Source organism: Perca fluviatilis, chromosome 2 (genome assembly GCF_010015445.1).
Source record: "Perca fluviatilis chromosome 2, GENO_Pfluv_1.0, whole genome shotgun sequence".
Classification (NCBI taxonomy): Eukaryota; Metazoa; Chordata; class Actinopteri; order Perciformes; family Percidae; genus Perca; species Perca fluviatilis.
The window spans coordinates 7,935,805-7,952,647 of NC_053113.1; the positions used below are offsets into that span (position 1 = coordinate 7,935,805).

General features: G+C 37.8%; 1 non-coding gene across 1 annotated transcript; it reads right to left on the reverse strand.

Annotated features, from left to right (window-relative positions):
• Window positions 1–451: 451 nt before the first annotated feature.
• trnaa-cgc lies at window positions 452–523 on the reverse strand. Its single transcript has one exon. It is a non-coding gene; the product is annotated as a tRNA-Ala (tRNA).
• Between the last annotated feature and the right edge of the window lie 16,320 nt (window positions 524–16,843).

A 16,843-nucleotide genomic window follows, 5' to 3' on the forward strand; every position in this document is an offset into this window, starting at 1 on the left:
GCTCACTTAGGGAAGCTGCCATCTGCTCGTCAGATAAACACACACACACACACACACACACACATTTACACTCGGGGTTCAGTGTCTTGCCCAAGGACACTTTGACATGGGACTGCAGGGCCATGGATCGAACTACCAACCTTGCGATTGGCAGGCAGGCGCACACGGCCCCAAAGCAGGATATGGGTAAAGTGCACAGAGATGATGGACGCTTGTTAAATTAATCTTCCACATATTTGCCTTTGTAATATTTGTTGCATTCTTTAATTTCCTCTGTCAGTGTAATATCTTGTGCAGCTCTTTTAAAGGAACACAGTGTCAGACAGCGTTACAGCACGCACGGAGATGAGAAGGGTATGTATCGACTTGTCTAACTCTGGGGGTTACGGTGAATAAGCTAAATTTCCAATAAGTCGGCGTGTTCCTTTAAAGACTGTACCATAATACCTGCTGGAGATGCCGGGGATTGAACCTGGGACCTCATACATGCGATGCATGCGCTCTACCGCTGAGCTACATCCCCTGTTTACTGTAGTGTTGGAGCAGTATAAGGGCGTGATCAAATGGCTCTTCTATTGAACGTATCGGGCGTCGTTTTACAGTTTTTTACAATCACTTTGCTACTAATTTCAGAACCTTGATGTCATTTTTCAAAACTCTAGACACAAAACTCAAAACAGTCATCACTTGTAACACAGGCTGTCCAATGTTCAAACATTACATTGTTCATTCATATCTTTAAATAAATCTTGCACAATCATTGCTTCAAAAAACGAATTGATTATGAAATACCGTTGAAACGTTACTTTAGATCACCCACACACAAGCTACCCATAGTTTCACTGGGTCATCGTTCATACATACAATCATTAAATATTGTAGTACAAAATAGGTGATTCATGTTTGATTATGGTACTACATGTAAATACATCCCTGTGAAAGTACTGCAGTAGTAGAGAGAATACTACAGACCAATGTGGTACGAATATATATATATATATATATATATATATATATATATATATATATATATATATATATATATATATATATATATCTAGTACTTATATATACTGTACTATATATACTTACTTATGTACTTATATGTACTTATATACAGTACTTTATACATTGTATATTTAAATTATATATCTCAATCATCAGTAACGAGTTGGCATAATTGGACAAGCAATTCCAAGGGCCTGCATCCAGTGCATCACAGTGCAGTACTGTAAATACTGTAAATGTAGGTGGTACATGGGACCATAGAAACAGTGTCTGATAAACAGTAGTAAATTACAGTAAAGGTTGTACATGGGACCATAGAAACAGTGTCTGATAAACAGTAGTACATTACAGTAATGGTAGTACTGGGACCATAGAAACAGTGTCTGATAAACAGTAGTACATTACAGTAAAGGTAGTACATGGGACCATAGAAACAGTGTCTGATAAACAGTAGTACATTACAGTAAAGGTGGTAAATGGGACAATAGTAACAGTGTCAGATAAACAGTAATACATTACAGTAAAGGTAGTACATGGGACCATAGAAACAGTGTCTGATAAACAGTAGTACATTACAGTAAAGGTAGTACATGAGACCATTGAAACAGTGTCTGATAAAGTAGTACGTAACAGTAAAGGTAGTATATGAGACCATAGAAACAGTGTCTGATAAACAGTAGTACATTACAGTAAAGGTAGTAGTAGTAGCTGTTAGCTACTTTAGCTTAGCCATTAGCAATGGCTAATTCCTCTCCCTCTCCTGCTTTTTCTTGCTCTGTGTGCAAATGTTTAGCTATTCCTCTGCCTCCTTTAGTGATAACGATACATGTAATAAATGTAGTATATTCGCTGCTCTGGAGGCAAGGCTTAGTGAGTTTGAGACACGGCTCCGCACCATGGAATCAGAATCATATGCTTCCGTAGCTAGCCAGCACCATGTAGTTAATGCAGACCACCATACTGTAGCTTCTGTAGCTTCTGCTAGCTGTCCCCCGTCAGACCCCGAGCAGCCGGGTGAGTGGGTGACTGTCCGAGGGAAGCGTTAGATCTAGACCAGGGAGTGCACATGATGACGGTCGCTCTAAACCGGAGCGTCTTCGCCTCTCTAACAGTTTCTCCCTACTCAGTGATACACCCGCTGAGAAGCCAATTCTGGTTATTGGGAGCTCTATACTGCGATATGTGAAGCCAGCGGCCCCAGCGGCTACAGTACCTACGGTCATATGTGTCCCCGGGGCTAGAGTGGGCGATATAGAATCCCATCTAAAGCTGCTGGTTAAAAAGAACCGTAAATACAGTAAGATCATACTTCACGTAGGTGGTAATGGTCGTAAATTGGAGATCACCAAATTGAATGTTGAGTCACTTTGTGCATACGCAAAGACAATGTCGGACTCAGTAGTTTTCTCTGGACCCCTGCCAAACCTGACCAATGATGAAATGTACAGCCGTACGTCATCCTTCCACCGCTGGTTGTCGGGGTGGTGCCCAGCTAATGATGTGGGCTATGTGAATAACTGGAGGGCGTTCTGGGGAAAGCCTGGACTGATGGAGAGAGACGGCATTCATCCCACCTGGGAAGGTACCGCTCTCATATCAAAAAATCTGACGAGTTTATCAGACATAAACCATGACAACCCAAGTTTGATATTAGTAATCAGAGGTGCAGTACTACGCGCCCCTCTGTGCTTCCGTTGGAGCAGTCGCCCACTCATAGTCTAATAAGCACGGTGTCTGTCCCCCGACTCAGATCGGTTAAATCAAAGGTAAACAAAAGATGCGCTATACTTAACAACCTAATTGGAATTAAAACAACTGCAACGATAGAAGAAAATAGGAAAATTAGATGTGGACTATTAAATATTAGATCTCTGTCTTCTAAAGCATTATTGGTAAAGTTGATATTAGATAATAACATTGATTTATTTTGTCTTACTGAAACCTGGCTGGGCCATGAAGACTATGTTAGTCTAAATGAAGCCACTCCTCCCAGCCATATTAATACTCAAATTCCTAGAGGCTCAGGCCGAGGAGGGGGAGTTGCAGCCATCTTTGATGCAAGCCTGTTAATTACTCCTAAACCTAAATTAAATTATAACTCCTTTGAAAGTCTTGTTCTTAATCTTCAACATCCAAAATGGAAAACATTACAGCCAATTATATTCGTTGTTATTTACAGGGCTCCAGGTCCGTATTCTGAATTTTTATCTGAATTCTCAGAGTTTTTATCATGTTTAGTCCTTAAATCAGACCAAGTACTTCTTGTAGGTGATTTTAATATCCATGTGGACGTTGACAATGACAGCCTTAGTACTGCTTTCAACTCATTACTGGATTCAATCGGTTTCAGTCAGTGTGCACAAGGCGACGCACTGTTTTAACCACACCCTCGACCTTGTGCTGGCATATGGTATTGAAATTGAGGATTTAATAATATTTCCGCAGAATTCGGTATTATCAGATCATTCTTTAAAGGGGTGATAGAATGCAAAACCGATTTTACCCTGTCATAGTTGAATAACGACAGTTTGGTGGGTAAATAGGACATACATAGAAGCTCAAAATCCCACTAACACCCCTTTACTACAAAAATCTCATATTTTGAAACTGCCTCTGAAAACGGGCGAATCCCAACAAAGCTGAGTTGCTTGCGCAAGCATCTCAAAATCCGGAACTTTAAGAGAACAGTCACGCCCCAACATTTACATAGGCTACACAACTGACCTGAGATCAGGTAGTCTTCTGAATTTAGCTAGGTCACGCAGATCTCTGCTATTCCATTACAAAATTCACTTCTGAAACTTTTTTATGCGAGAAATCAACCATATAAAGCTTGAATATGGGCCGCTTTACGAAAAAGGATGGCTAATTGCAAATTTTCTCCGACTGTGTGTCCGAGTTTAGTGCCGGTGTTGGTGCTGCCTGGGTTGCTACATCGCCGCCCTGACCGCAGTGTCAGCGAGCTTGTTACGCCCGCAAGCATTTTACCGCAGCCCGCAGGTTCCAGTTAATCTTATAATGGGTATGTGTGTTGAGTTATTTAAACAAACAATCGGGAAAATAAAGCCTCTTGTCCGCGAGTCTCATTGATAGATCCGCGGTGAGATGGAGTCCATCAATGAGAGCTAGCTAGCCTCCTCCTAACTCTGACATTCACAAAAATACATTCAAAAGTGTTAGCTAAGCTTTGTAAGACCTTGAGGAACCTGTAATATTCATGCCGTGACGAAATTCAAACTGTAAATATACTTTAGTTATGCGAGAAAGTGAGCAAGCTGCGGTATTTCCCCATTGTAATGAATGGGACATATAGCAAGCAGCTGTTCGTCCTACAAAGACGCCTTGCGTTCATAAAAATGCCTTAAAATCAAATCGGACACAACGGTTAGCTTTATAAGACATTGGGGAATGATGTTGTTATAAGTGGCGTGACGAAAATTCAAACAGTAAATATAATTTAGTTATGGCGACAATGTAGCTAGCTAGCTCGGTATTTCCCCATTGTAATGAATGGGACATATAGCAAGCAGCTGCTCGTCCTCTACAAAGAGACGTCCTGCGTTCCCAAAAATGCCTTAAAATCAAATCGGACACAACGGTTAGCTTTATAAGACATTGGGACATTCAAAACCGTAAATGTATTATTTATAGATATAGTTATGCCGGCAGCTGGCCGCTCGGGCCCCCCCGCCGTATGCAGTATCCACAAAGGGGACTTTGCGCTGGGTATGGAGCCCAGCAGGCTGTCGCTTTCGTCGGACTGTGTGGAGCTCCTAAAGTCCGACAACGTCTTACCAAATTTGCAATTAGCCATCAATTTTTGTAAAAGCCCATATTTGAGCTTTATATAGTTGATTTCTTGCTTAAAAAAGTCTCAGAAGTGAATTTGGTAATGAAACATTGCAGTGTCTGGAATATGAGATTCTGTCGCTTCTCTAATGTATGTGTATTGGGGATTCGCTCAACCAATCAGCGCGCGTCTCTAATGTCTGCGTATGGCAAGTCACTCAACCAATCACCGTGCAGCTCATCTAAATATTCATGACCATACCATATTTGGAAGAAAAGCTCTTGTTACAAATAGGGCCAAAACACAGGGATGCATAAGGGCCCATAAAATATCAACCAGGCTATTTTCAGCCCAACCAATGTTACATACCCCATTAGGAGACCATAAGGAACAGTGTGAAATACCCTATATAATCATTCTATCACCCCTTTAATCACTTTCGAATTCTTACTACCTGACTATATTAAATTAGATAAAAGCTTCTACACCAGATGCCTATCTGAAAGTGCTATAGCTAAATTTAAAGATATTCCAACAGCATTCGACTCTATGTCATGCCTTAACATAACAGAGGACCTCTGTGTTAACCTCAGTCCCTCTCAAATTGATACATTTGTAGACGGTGCTACGACCTGCCTACGGACGACCTTAGACTCCGTTGCTCCCCTGAAAAAGAAGATGATGAAGCAAAGGAAACTAGCACCTTGGTATAACTCCCAAACTCGCAAATTTAAAAAAATCTCGCGAAACCTCGAATGTAAGTGGCGTTCCACAAAAGGGGAAGAATCTCGTTTAGATTGTCAAGAAAGTCTCAAAACCTATAGGAAGGCCCTAAGAAAGGCCAGATCAGACTATTACTCATCACTAATAGAAGAAAACAAGAACAACCCAAGGTTTCTTTTCAGCACTGTCGCCAGGCTGACAGATAGCCACAGCTCTACTGAGCCATCTATTCCTCTAGCTCTGAGTAGTGATGACTTCATGAGCTTCTTTAATGATAAAATTACAACAATTAGAGATAAAATCCGTCACCTTTTGCCCTCAACTTCTAACGGTTCACCTTTAAACGCAGAGTCGCTAGAAATAACGACTAGTCTCGACATATACTTAGACTGCTTTTATCCTATAGACCTTCAACAATTATTGTTAAAGATATCCTCAGCTAAGCCATCTACTTGTCTCTTGGACCCCATCCCAACAAGACTACTCAAAGAAGCATTACCCGTGGTTAACACTTCATTATTAGATATGATCAATATGTCTCTATTAACAGGTTATGTACCGCAGTCATTTAAAATAACTGTGATAAAACCTCTTCTGAAAAAATCCACCCTCGATCCTGAGGTCTTAGCAAACTATAGACCTATATCTAACCTTCCCTTTCTATCAAAGATCCTTGAGAAGGTAGTTGCTAATCAGTTATGTGATTTTCTACATAGCAATAGTTTATTTGATGACTTTCAATCAGGATTTAGAAAGAATCATAGCACAGAGACGGCACTGGTGAAAATTACTAACGACCTTTTAACTGCTGCAGACAAAGGACTTGTCTCCATTCTTGTTTTACTAGATCTTAGTGCTGCATTTGACACTATTGACCATTCAATCCTGTTACAGAGATTGGAACACTTGGTTGGCATTAAAGGAGTTGCTCTAAGCTGGTTTAAGTCCTATTTCTCTGATCGATCTCAATTTGTTAATGTTAATGATAAATCCTCCAAGTACGCTAAAGTTAGCCATGGCGTTCCTCAAGGTTCAGTGCTTGGACCAATTCTATTCTCCTTATATATGCTTCCTCTAGGCAACATTATTAGGAAACACTCAATTAACTTTCACTGTTATGCGGATGACACCCAATTATACTTGTCAATCAAACCAGACGAAACCAGTCAGCTAGCTAAATTTCAAGCGTGCATTAAAGATATAAAATCCTGGATGACCTATAATTTTCTGATGTTAAACCCTAACAAAACTGAAGTTATTGTACTGGGACCTAAACACCTCAGGACCTCATTATCTAAAGACATAGCTACTCTGGATGGTATTGCCCTGGCCTCCAGCAGAGTTATTTTTGATCAGGATATATCCTTTAATGCCAATCTAAAACAAACCTCAAGAACAGCCTTTTTTCATCTTCGTAACATTGCCAAAATGAGGAATATCCTGTCTCAAAACGACGCTGAAAAACTAATCCATGCATTTGTTACGTCCAAGATGGACTATTGTAATTCCCTACTGTCAGGTTGCTCAAATAAGTCCCTTAAGACTCTCCAGCTGATCCAGAATGCTGCAGCGCGTGTTCTCACAAGAACTAAGAGAAGAGATCATATTTCACCTGTATTAGCTTCTCTGCACTGGCTTTCTGTTGAATCCAAGATTGAGTTTAAAATCCTTCTCTTGACCTACAAAGCTCTAAATGGTCTAGCACCATCATATCTAGAAGAGCTCCTAATACCCTGTTGTCCCACTAGAGCACTGCGCTCCCAGAATGCAGAATTACTGGTGGTACCTAGAGTCTCTAAAAGTAGAATGGGAGCTAGAGCCTTCAGTTATCAGGCTCCTCTCCTATGGAACCAGCTCCTGATCTGGGTTCGGGGGGCAGAAACTGTAATCGCTTTCAAGAATGAACTTAAAACTCTTCTATTTGATAAAGCTTATAGTTAGGGAGTGTGGAGTTGCAGTGCTCACCTAACTGGCCCACCTGCTTCTCTTCATAATTGTTAGATTAATAATACATAACAAAGTAGAGGGAGGCAGGCCAGCAGGCCCGATCCGGCAGGGGGAGAGTTCTAAGCCCGAAAAAGCTACCTCTCCTTATGACCTGTCTCTCTTAGTTACGCTGTTATAGTTACACTGTTATAGTCCTAGACTGCCGGGGGACTTCCTTCCTTTGACACACTGAGCTGCTCTCTCCTCTCCCTTTCTATTACTATTACTATTTGTGTGTATCCCGTCCCAGAAATGCTTGTTACTAATCCTAGCTTCTGGGAGTTTACTCCCCAGAGTCCTTATGCTTTTTCCCCCAGCGTATTTCCTTGGAGAACGTTGGCACCAAGATCCTGGTTCCAGCTGTCGTCGTGGTCCTGCTGCACTCCCTGCTGAGCTCAGCGGTGCCCTGCAATGTCATGCTGCGTCCTGCTGAACCCTGCTGCTTCCTGCTGCATCCTGCTGCTTCCTGCTACATCCATTGAAGTCACTGTTCCATTATTAATGTGACTACTATCGCCACTGTTCATCACATCCCCAACCGGCTCGTCAGACACCGCCTACCAAGAGCCTGGGTCTGTCCCAGGTTTCTTCCCAAGAGGGAGTTTTTCTTCGCTTCTGTCGTACTGCTTGTTCTTGAGGGACTTATTGTAATTGTTGGGGCTTTGTAAATTATAGAGTGTGGTCTAGGCCTACTCTATCTGTAAAGTGTCTCGAGATAACCTATGTTATGATTTGATACTATAAATAAATTGAATTGTATATATAACCATACATACTGTATATATACTGTATATGTATATATATGGGTGATTCTTTAACTATGGTACTTTACTTGTCCCCGGGTGAAATAATAAAAACTAAAAAACATTTCTTCTTTTTTGTTTTTGTCACAATTACTTCACCCTAAGGGCAACTTACAAAAAATGTATCATGGCTCAATTTTTCTTTTTATTATATAATATGAGGCCTTTTATGCATGGTTTTTACTGTTTTCCCTCTGTCCCTAAGCCAGACTTTGCATCTTCAACCTCGCTTAATTCTAAATTAAATATTTAAATGATGTAGATTTCAAGTACAAATGATAAAATAATGTCTATTTAAATTATACATAACATATATATTGCGATATTTTCTTCACATTTTCTTATATTTTTCATAAGTAGAACCTTTGTCCCTTGGGTTTACTGTCATTTCCACCACGCTGTACAAAATAGAATCCTGGGATCATTGTTTTAGGTTTGTGTACTTAGTAACCATAGCAACAGAAACTCCACAGTGGAACACATGGCTGGATGAAATGGTGTCGTGTACAGGGGGTAATAAAAAGTATAAAAATCAAGGTAAATATGAGTAAAACTGAGAGTATGTTTATTGGTCATCATTTCCAAACCACTCATATTTCACATGGACGTAAAAATAACTGGATAAGTTTAATTTAATAATGTGTAATTTGTGTATATTTAATGCTAACTCTAAAACTAATATTAGCAGGCTAACATAGCATGAGATTTTAGAGAGAAAGGGGGGAAATGTCATTTCCACCACAGTCATTTCCACCACGGTGTTCATTGTGGTGGTAAAGACAGGTTGTGGTGGAAATGACATTGTTCATGCTAAACAGCAAATTATTTGGGCTATAATACTAAAACTAAAACATTTGGTAACACTTTAGAATAACTACACATAATTCATCATTTATTAAGCATTAGTTAACTATTAGTTAATGGTTTGTTCATTATTACTTATTAATTGTTCATACATAGTTCATCATTAGTAAAGTATTTGTTCACACAATTATAAATGGTTTGCTCATAGTAAATAAGCCTATTAGTTAATGGTTTGTTCATCATTATTAATTAATTGTTCTTACAGAATTCATCATCAGTAAAGCATTTATTCACATAGTTATAAATGGTTTGGTCATAGTAAATAAGCCTATCTTGAAAAATATGTTTGTAAGTACATGATTTATACTTAACAAATAATGAAACAACCATTTGGAAATGAAATAATTTTCCCATCATAAACCAGTTACTAACTATTGCTAAATGCTTTGTTCATCATTTGTAAAGCATTGCTCCTATGTTAATTCTCATGAATGAAGCATTTGTGTACACACTCATAAATGGTTTGTTCATAGTAAATAAGGCTCTTGTAAGTTATGTTCATAAATAGAAGTTTGACACTTTCTAAGTATTGCAAAAACCATTAGTGAATTAAATAATTTTCCCTTTATAAACTCTACAAACTAGTAGTAATTTATTTGTTTATCATTTGTAAAGCATAGTTCCTACATTCATTCTAATCAGTAAAGCATTTGTAAATGCAGTTAGTAAATGGTTGGTCCATAGTAAGTAAGCCCATGTAAAAGGTTTATCAGTATATTTTTTAATAATTCCTACATGATGCATTAACCATTTGTAAATTAAGTAATTTTACCATTAAAACGTAGTACGTTGTTTATAACTAGGAAGTTAATGATTAACAGACTATCTAGACTTACATTTGTTCATGTCTTAAATAAAATGTTATGATTTAGAAAAAGGCCTAAACTAATAGCTTGGGTGTTAACACATCTGTTACAAATACTTACCAATAATGTAATCCGTGATTAACTCATGAGTTACTACTGGTTAGTTAAGTATACTGTGTGAGCCCATCTAAAGTGAGTACTTTCTATGCTTTACAAAGCATTTATAAATGACTTCCAAAGGCTAACAGAACCTGGACACACACATGTATTGCTCTATCTGGACATGCCTTCAGAAATATAGTTAGTGTTAATACATCTTTAACAAGCACTTACCAACACATCAATTCATGATTAACTCATGAGTTACTAGTGATTAGATGACTACATGGTGTGAGCCCATCTAAAGTGAGGACTTTCTATGCTTTACAGAGCATTTATAAATGAGTTGCAAAGGCTAGCAGATACAACAGAAACACAAGTAAAAAAAAGTATTTGTAACCGTTATTACGATGTAGTAAGAATGTACATTTATGAAATAGCTCGTTGATATCAGGGTGAATTTGGACCAGAACCAGAAGAAAACTAGATTGTTAAGACCCAGAGAATTGAACATCAATAAAGAGACTAGGAAACCAGGATAAAGTTTGAGAAGTGTATTAATATACACAGAAACATGGCATACACATACAGTGCCTTGCGAAAGTATTCGGCCCCCTTGAACGTTTCGACCTTTTGCCACATTTCAGGCCTCAAACATAAAGATATAAAACTGTAATTTTTTGTGAAGAATCAACAACAAGTGGGTCCCAATTATGAAGTGGAACGAAATTCATTGGCTATTTCAAACTTTTTTAACAAATAAAAAACTGAAAAAGTGGGCGTGCAAAATTATTCAGCCCCTTTACTTTCAGTGCAGCAAACTCTCTCCAGAAGTTCAGTGAGGATCTCTGAATGATCCAATGTTGACCTAAATGACTAATGATGATAAATAGAATCCAGCTGTGTGTAATCAAGTCTCCGTTTAAATGCACCTGCTCTGTGATAGTCTCAGAGGTCCGTGTAAAGCGCAGAGAGCATCATGAAGAACAAGGAACACACCAGGCAGGTCCGAGATACTGTTGTGGAGAAGTTTAAAGCCGGATTTGGATACAAAAAGATTTCCCAAGCTTTAAACATCCCAAGGAGCACTGTGCAAGCGATAATATTGAAATGGAAGGAGTATCAGACCACTACAAATCTACGAAGACCCGGCCGTCCCTCTAAACTTTCAGCTCATACAATGAGAAGACTGATCAGAGATGCAGCCAAGAGGCCCATGATCACTCTGGATGAACTGCAGAGATCTACAGCTGAGGTGGGGACTCTGTCCATAGGACAACAATCAGTCGTATACTGCACAAATCTGGCCTTGTATGGAAGAGTGGCAAGAAGAAAGCCATTTCTTAAAGATATCCATAAAAAGTGTCGTTTAAAGTTTGCCAAAAGCCACCTGGGAGACACACCAAACATGTGGAAGAAGGTGCTGTGGTCAGATGAAACCAAAATCGAACTTTTGGCAACAATGCAAAACGTTATGTTTGGCATAAAAGCAACACAGCTCATCACCCTGAACACACCATCCCCACTGTCAAACATGGTGGTGGCAGCATCATGGTTTGGGCCTGCGTTTTCTTCAGCAGGGACAGGGAAGATGGTTAAAATTGATGGGAAGATGGATGGAGCCAAATACAGGACCATTCTGAAGAAAACCTGATGGAGTCTGCAAAAGACCTGAGACTGGGACGGAGATTTGTCTTCCAACAAGACAATGATCCAAAACATAAAGCAAAATCTACAATGGAATGGTTCACAAATAAACATATCCAGGTGTTAGAATGGCCAAGTCAAAGTCCAGACCTGAATCCAACCGAGAATCTGTGGAAAGAACTGAAAACTGCTGTTCACAAACGCTCTCCATCCAACCTCACTGAGCTCGAGCTGTTTTGCAAGGAGGAATGGGCAAAAATGTCAGTCTCTCGATGTGCAAAAACTGATAGAGACATACCCCAAGCGACTTACAGCTGTAATCGCAGCAAAAGGTGGCGCTTACAAAGTATTAACTTAAGGGGCTGAATAATTTTGCACGCCCAATATTTCAGTTTTTTATTTGTTTAAAAGGTTTGAAATATCCAATAAATTTCGTTCCACTTCATGATTGTGTCCCATTTGTTGTTGATTCTTCACAAAAAATTACAGTTTTATATCTTTATGTTTGAGGCCTGAAATGTGGCAAAAGGTCGAAAAGTTCAAGGGGGCCGAATACTTTCGCAAGGCACTGTATACAGATAAAACACAGGTATGAAAAATAACAACTAAAATAATAAAGTGCGCTCATAAAAGAAACCCTTTTCAGTTCTATGAGCTCAATTGTTCTTTGATGACAAGAGTTCAGAGATGTTCAACGTTGGGGCCCATATGAGTTTGGTTTCTGTTTGTCCTACCACCATAAAGATGGAATCCAGGGCAACCCGTATAAGTTCTGAGTCTTGATCCTGTAGCTGCCATCCAGCCCACTGAACTGGGAATCTCTAACCCCTGGAAGACTCTGGGATCTGAAGAATCAATGTGATCCAATATCTGTCTCTGGACTGGACCTCCCGTTGCGCGCGTTCTCAAATCTCCACCTCCTCCACCTGTAGATGAGGTAAAATCGTTCTCTCTATTACTATTCAGAAATAAAATCAATTGCTTAGGCTACAATGAAAATAATTTTTCAGTTAACCCATATTGAAATATCTAAATCTCTATTCAGTTGTGGTGCACACAACTCTCTGATACAAAGTATACCAAACACTTTCAGGTATCAAAAGATACATGTATAAAAAAAAAAAAAAAAACTTATATAAATATTATAATAAAATTGATAAATTGCATGTAAACATCTCTCAAATTGTATTATTTTCCCATAACTTAAAGTTGTTAGTGTGTTAATGAGAATTATTTATCCCTCCCTCGCACAGGTAACAGTAAAAGAATGCACTAAAAATTACCCTCTTTGAGTTACTTCTCCATAAACTCCAGTTAAACAATTAAACACACATCTTATACTAACATTCATTCAATACCAATAAAGGCACAGTTAAAGAAAGCAACATTACTTTCCTTTCAATAGCAATAGTTATACTCTGCTAGCCTTTTGTGCTAATTACCCTATTACCCTAGCATTATGAATACAGCATCTTAGCTAACCCGTTAGCTTTGTACTATTAGCACCGTTCTCTTATATAGCACCCGATTAGCATGGATGCTAGATAACCTATTGTTAAGGAATTACTCACCATTTTAATGGAATTCACTGCCTTTAACCCGTGACGACAGTGGATTCAGGCACAGATCTCTTCGTTCTATTCACAACAAAGCATAGCCAGTATTAGATCGGATTTAATTCACTAAATGTCGTTCTTTTCTCTTACCGGTGAATAACGGCTGCCTACGTTCCGGTTCCGTGTGTAGCCAAAGGGACGTGAGGAGACGTAAATCTAGAGATTCGATCGAGCCTAGTTGATAGCTGATTGGTCAGCTCACAGACCCGGGTTCACCCATTGGCTTATTTACAAGCCCATCAAAGCTAAGTGAAAGTTAAATCGTTTCCACTATTTTCTCCCATATCTCTTACAACTACTTTTGACCATATTTTAATAACTTGGAAAACAAAATGAATGTCTCAAAATAAAATAAAATAATATAGGGTGTCATTATTGTTAACTTTGATGGGCTTGTAAATAAGCCAATGGGTGAACTTGGGTCTGTGAGTTTACCAATCAGCTATCAACTAGGCTCTGTTTTGTTGAGCTCTATATTTACGCGCCCCTCACGTCCCTTTAGGCCTGCATTGGAACGTCATATAAGCCTGTTGTCATTCACCGGTAAGAGAAAAGACATTTAGTGAATTAAATCCGATCTAATACTGGCTATGCTTTGTTGTGAATAGAACGAAAAGAGAGCTGTGCCTGAATCCACTGTCGTCACGGAGTTAAAGGCAGTGAATTCCATTAAAATGGTGAGCGAAATTCCCAGTTGGCTAGCATCCATGCTAATCGGTGCTAATCATGGATGTATTAGCTAAGAGAACGGTGCTAATAGTGCAAAGCTAACGGGTTAGCTAAGATGCTGTATTCATATGCTAATAGGGTAATTAGCCACAAAAGGCTAGCTGGAGTACTGTATACTTCCTGTAGAAAAGGCTAATGATTCTATCTATTGGTTATGGAAAGTAATGTTGCTTTTCAACACTACTGCTAGCTGTGGGTATTTGTTGAATGAATGTTAGTACAAGTTGTGTGTTTAATTGTTTAACTGGAGTTTATGGAGAAGTAACTCAAAGAGGCTAATTTTTAGTGCATTCTTTCTACTGTTAGCTGGGCAGGAGGGATAAATAAGCACGATGTCTTAATTTCTAAATTACAACACTGTAGCTTAGTTATGGGAAAAAAATACAATTTGAGAGATGTTTACATGCAATTTATGCAATTATATTAAGAATAGTGTTAATGTTACTAAGGTAGGTTCCATAAAACTTGAATTAGAAATGTATTTTTTGTATAAAGGTTACCTATTAATATAAATGTACTTTTGATACCTGAAAGGGATTTGTATACTTTTGATACTTAAGAGAAGACATTTTAGAACGGTTGTACAACTGAATAGAGATTTAGATATTTCAATATGGGTTAACTGAAAAATTATTTTCATTGTAGCCTAAGCAATTGATTTTATTTCTGAATAGTAATAGAGAGAACTGATTTTACCTCATCTACAGATGGAGGAGGTGGAGATTTGAGAAGCGCTACGCACGGGAGGTCCAGTCCAGAGACAGATATTGGATCACATTGATTCTTCAGATCCCAGAGTCTTCCAGGGGTTAGAGATTCCCAGTTCAGTGGGCTGGGTGGCAGCTACAGGATCAAGACTCAGGATCAAGACTCAGAACTTTCATTCCTGTGTTTTATCTGTATATGTGTATGCCATGTTTCTGTGTATATTAATACACTTCTCAAACTTTATCCTGGTTTCCTAGTCTCTTTATTGATGTTCAATTCTCTGGGTCTTAACAATCTAGTTTTCTTCTGGTTCTGGTCCAAATTCACCCTGATATCAACGAGCTATTTCATAAATGTACATTCTTACTACATCGTAATAACGGTTACAAATACTTTTTTTTACTTGTGTTTCTGTTGTATCTGCTAGCCTTTGCAACTCATTTATAAATGCTCTGTAAAGCATAGAAAGTCCTCACTTTAGATGGGCTCACACCATGTAGTCATCTAATCACTAGTAACTCATGAGTTAATCATGAATTGATGTGTTGGTAAGTGCTTGTTAAAGATGTATTAACACTAACTATATTTCTGAAGGCATGTCCAGATAGAGCAATACATGTGTGTGTCCAGGTTCTGTTAGCCTTTGGAACTCATTTATAAATGGTTTGTAAAGCATAGAAAGTCCTCACTTTAGATGGGCTCACACAGTATACTTTAATTAACCAGTAGTAACTCATGAGTTAATCACGGATTACATTATTGGTAAGTATTTGTAACAGATGTGTTAACACCCAAGCTATTAGTTTAGGCCTTTTTCTAAATCATAACATTTTTATTTAAGACATGAACAAATGTAAGTCTAGATAGTCTGTTAATCATTAACTTCCTAGTTATAAACAACCGTTTAATGTTTAATGGTAAAATTAATTTAATTTACAAATGGTTAATGCATCATGTAGGAATTATTAAAAAATATACTGATAAACCTTTTACATGGGCTACTTCTTACTATGGACCAACCATTTACTAACTGCATTTACAAATGCTTTACTGATTAGAATGAATGTAGGAACTATGCTTTACAAATGATAAACAAATAAATTACTACTAGTTTTGTAGAGTTTATAAAGGGAAAATTATTTAATTCACTAATGGTTTTTGCAATACTTAGAAAGTGTCAAACTTCTATTTATGAACATAACTCCAAGAGCCTTATTTACTATGAACAAACCATTTATGAGTGTGTACACAAATGCTTCATTCATGAGAATTAACATAGGAGCAATGCTTTACAAATGATGAACAAAGCATTTAGCAATAGTTAGTAACTGGTTTATGATGGGAAAATGATTTCATTTCCAAATGGTTGTTTCATTATTTGTTAAGTATAAATCATGTACTTACAAACATATTTTTCAAGATAGGCTTATTTACTATGAACAAACCATTTATAACTATGTGAATAAATGCTTTACTGATGATGAATTCTGTAAGAACAATTAATTAATAATGATGAAAAAAACATTAACTAATAGGCTTATTTACTATGAACAAACCATTTATAATTGTGTGAACAAATACTTTACTAATGATGAACTATGTATGAACAATTAATAAGTAATCATGAACAAACCATTAACTAATCGTTAACTAATGCTTAATAAATGATGAATTATGTGTAGTTATTCTAAAGTGTTACCCATTTTTCAATTCTATCTATCTATCTTATAAACCCTTGGGTTGTCTTCCAGTCGACCTTCAACTTTGTGTTTTTCTGGATCGAAATTTCAACATTTTGTTCTTTTTATACACTTTTCTCTACACATTTTTGTGGATTTCCTTCAAATGTTTTTGGTGTTTTATTTATTATGTTTTTGTCAATTTTTTAACATGTTTTGTCACCTTTGGCAATGTTTTTTATTGTCATGGTTTAAAAACAAAGATTTGTTGTTTTTTTTCCTGCAATGTTTCACTTTTTTCAACGTTCTAATAACATGTAATTACCAAAGTAATAACGTGGTAATAAATCACAGTAATAAAATGTAATACTGGGGTAATAAGGTG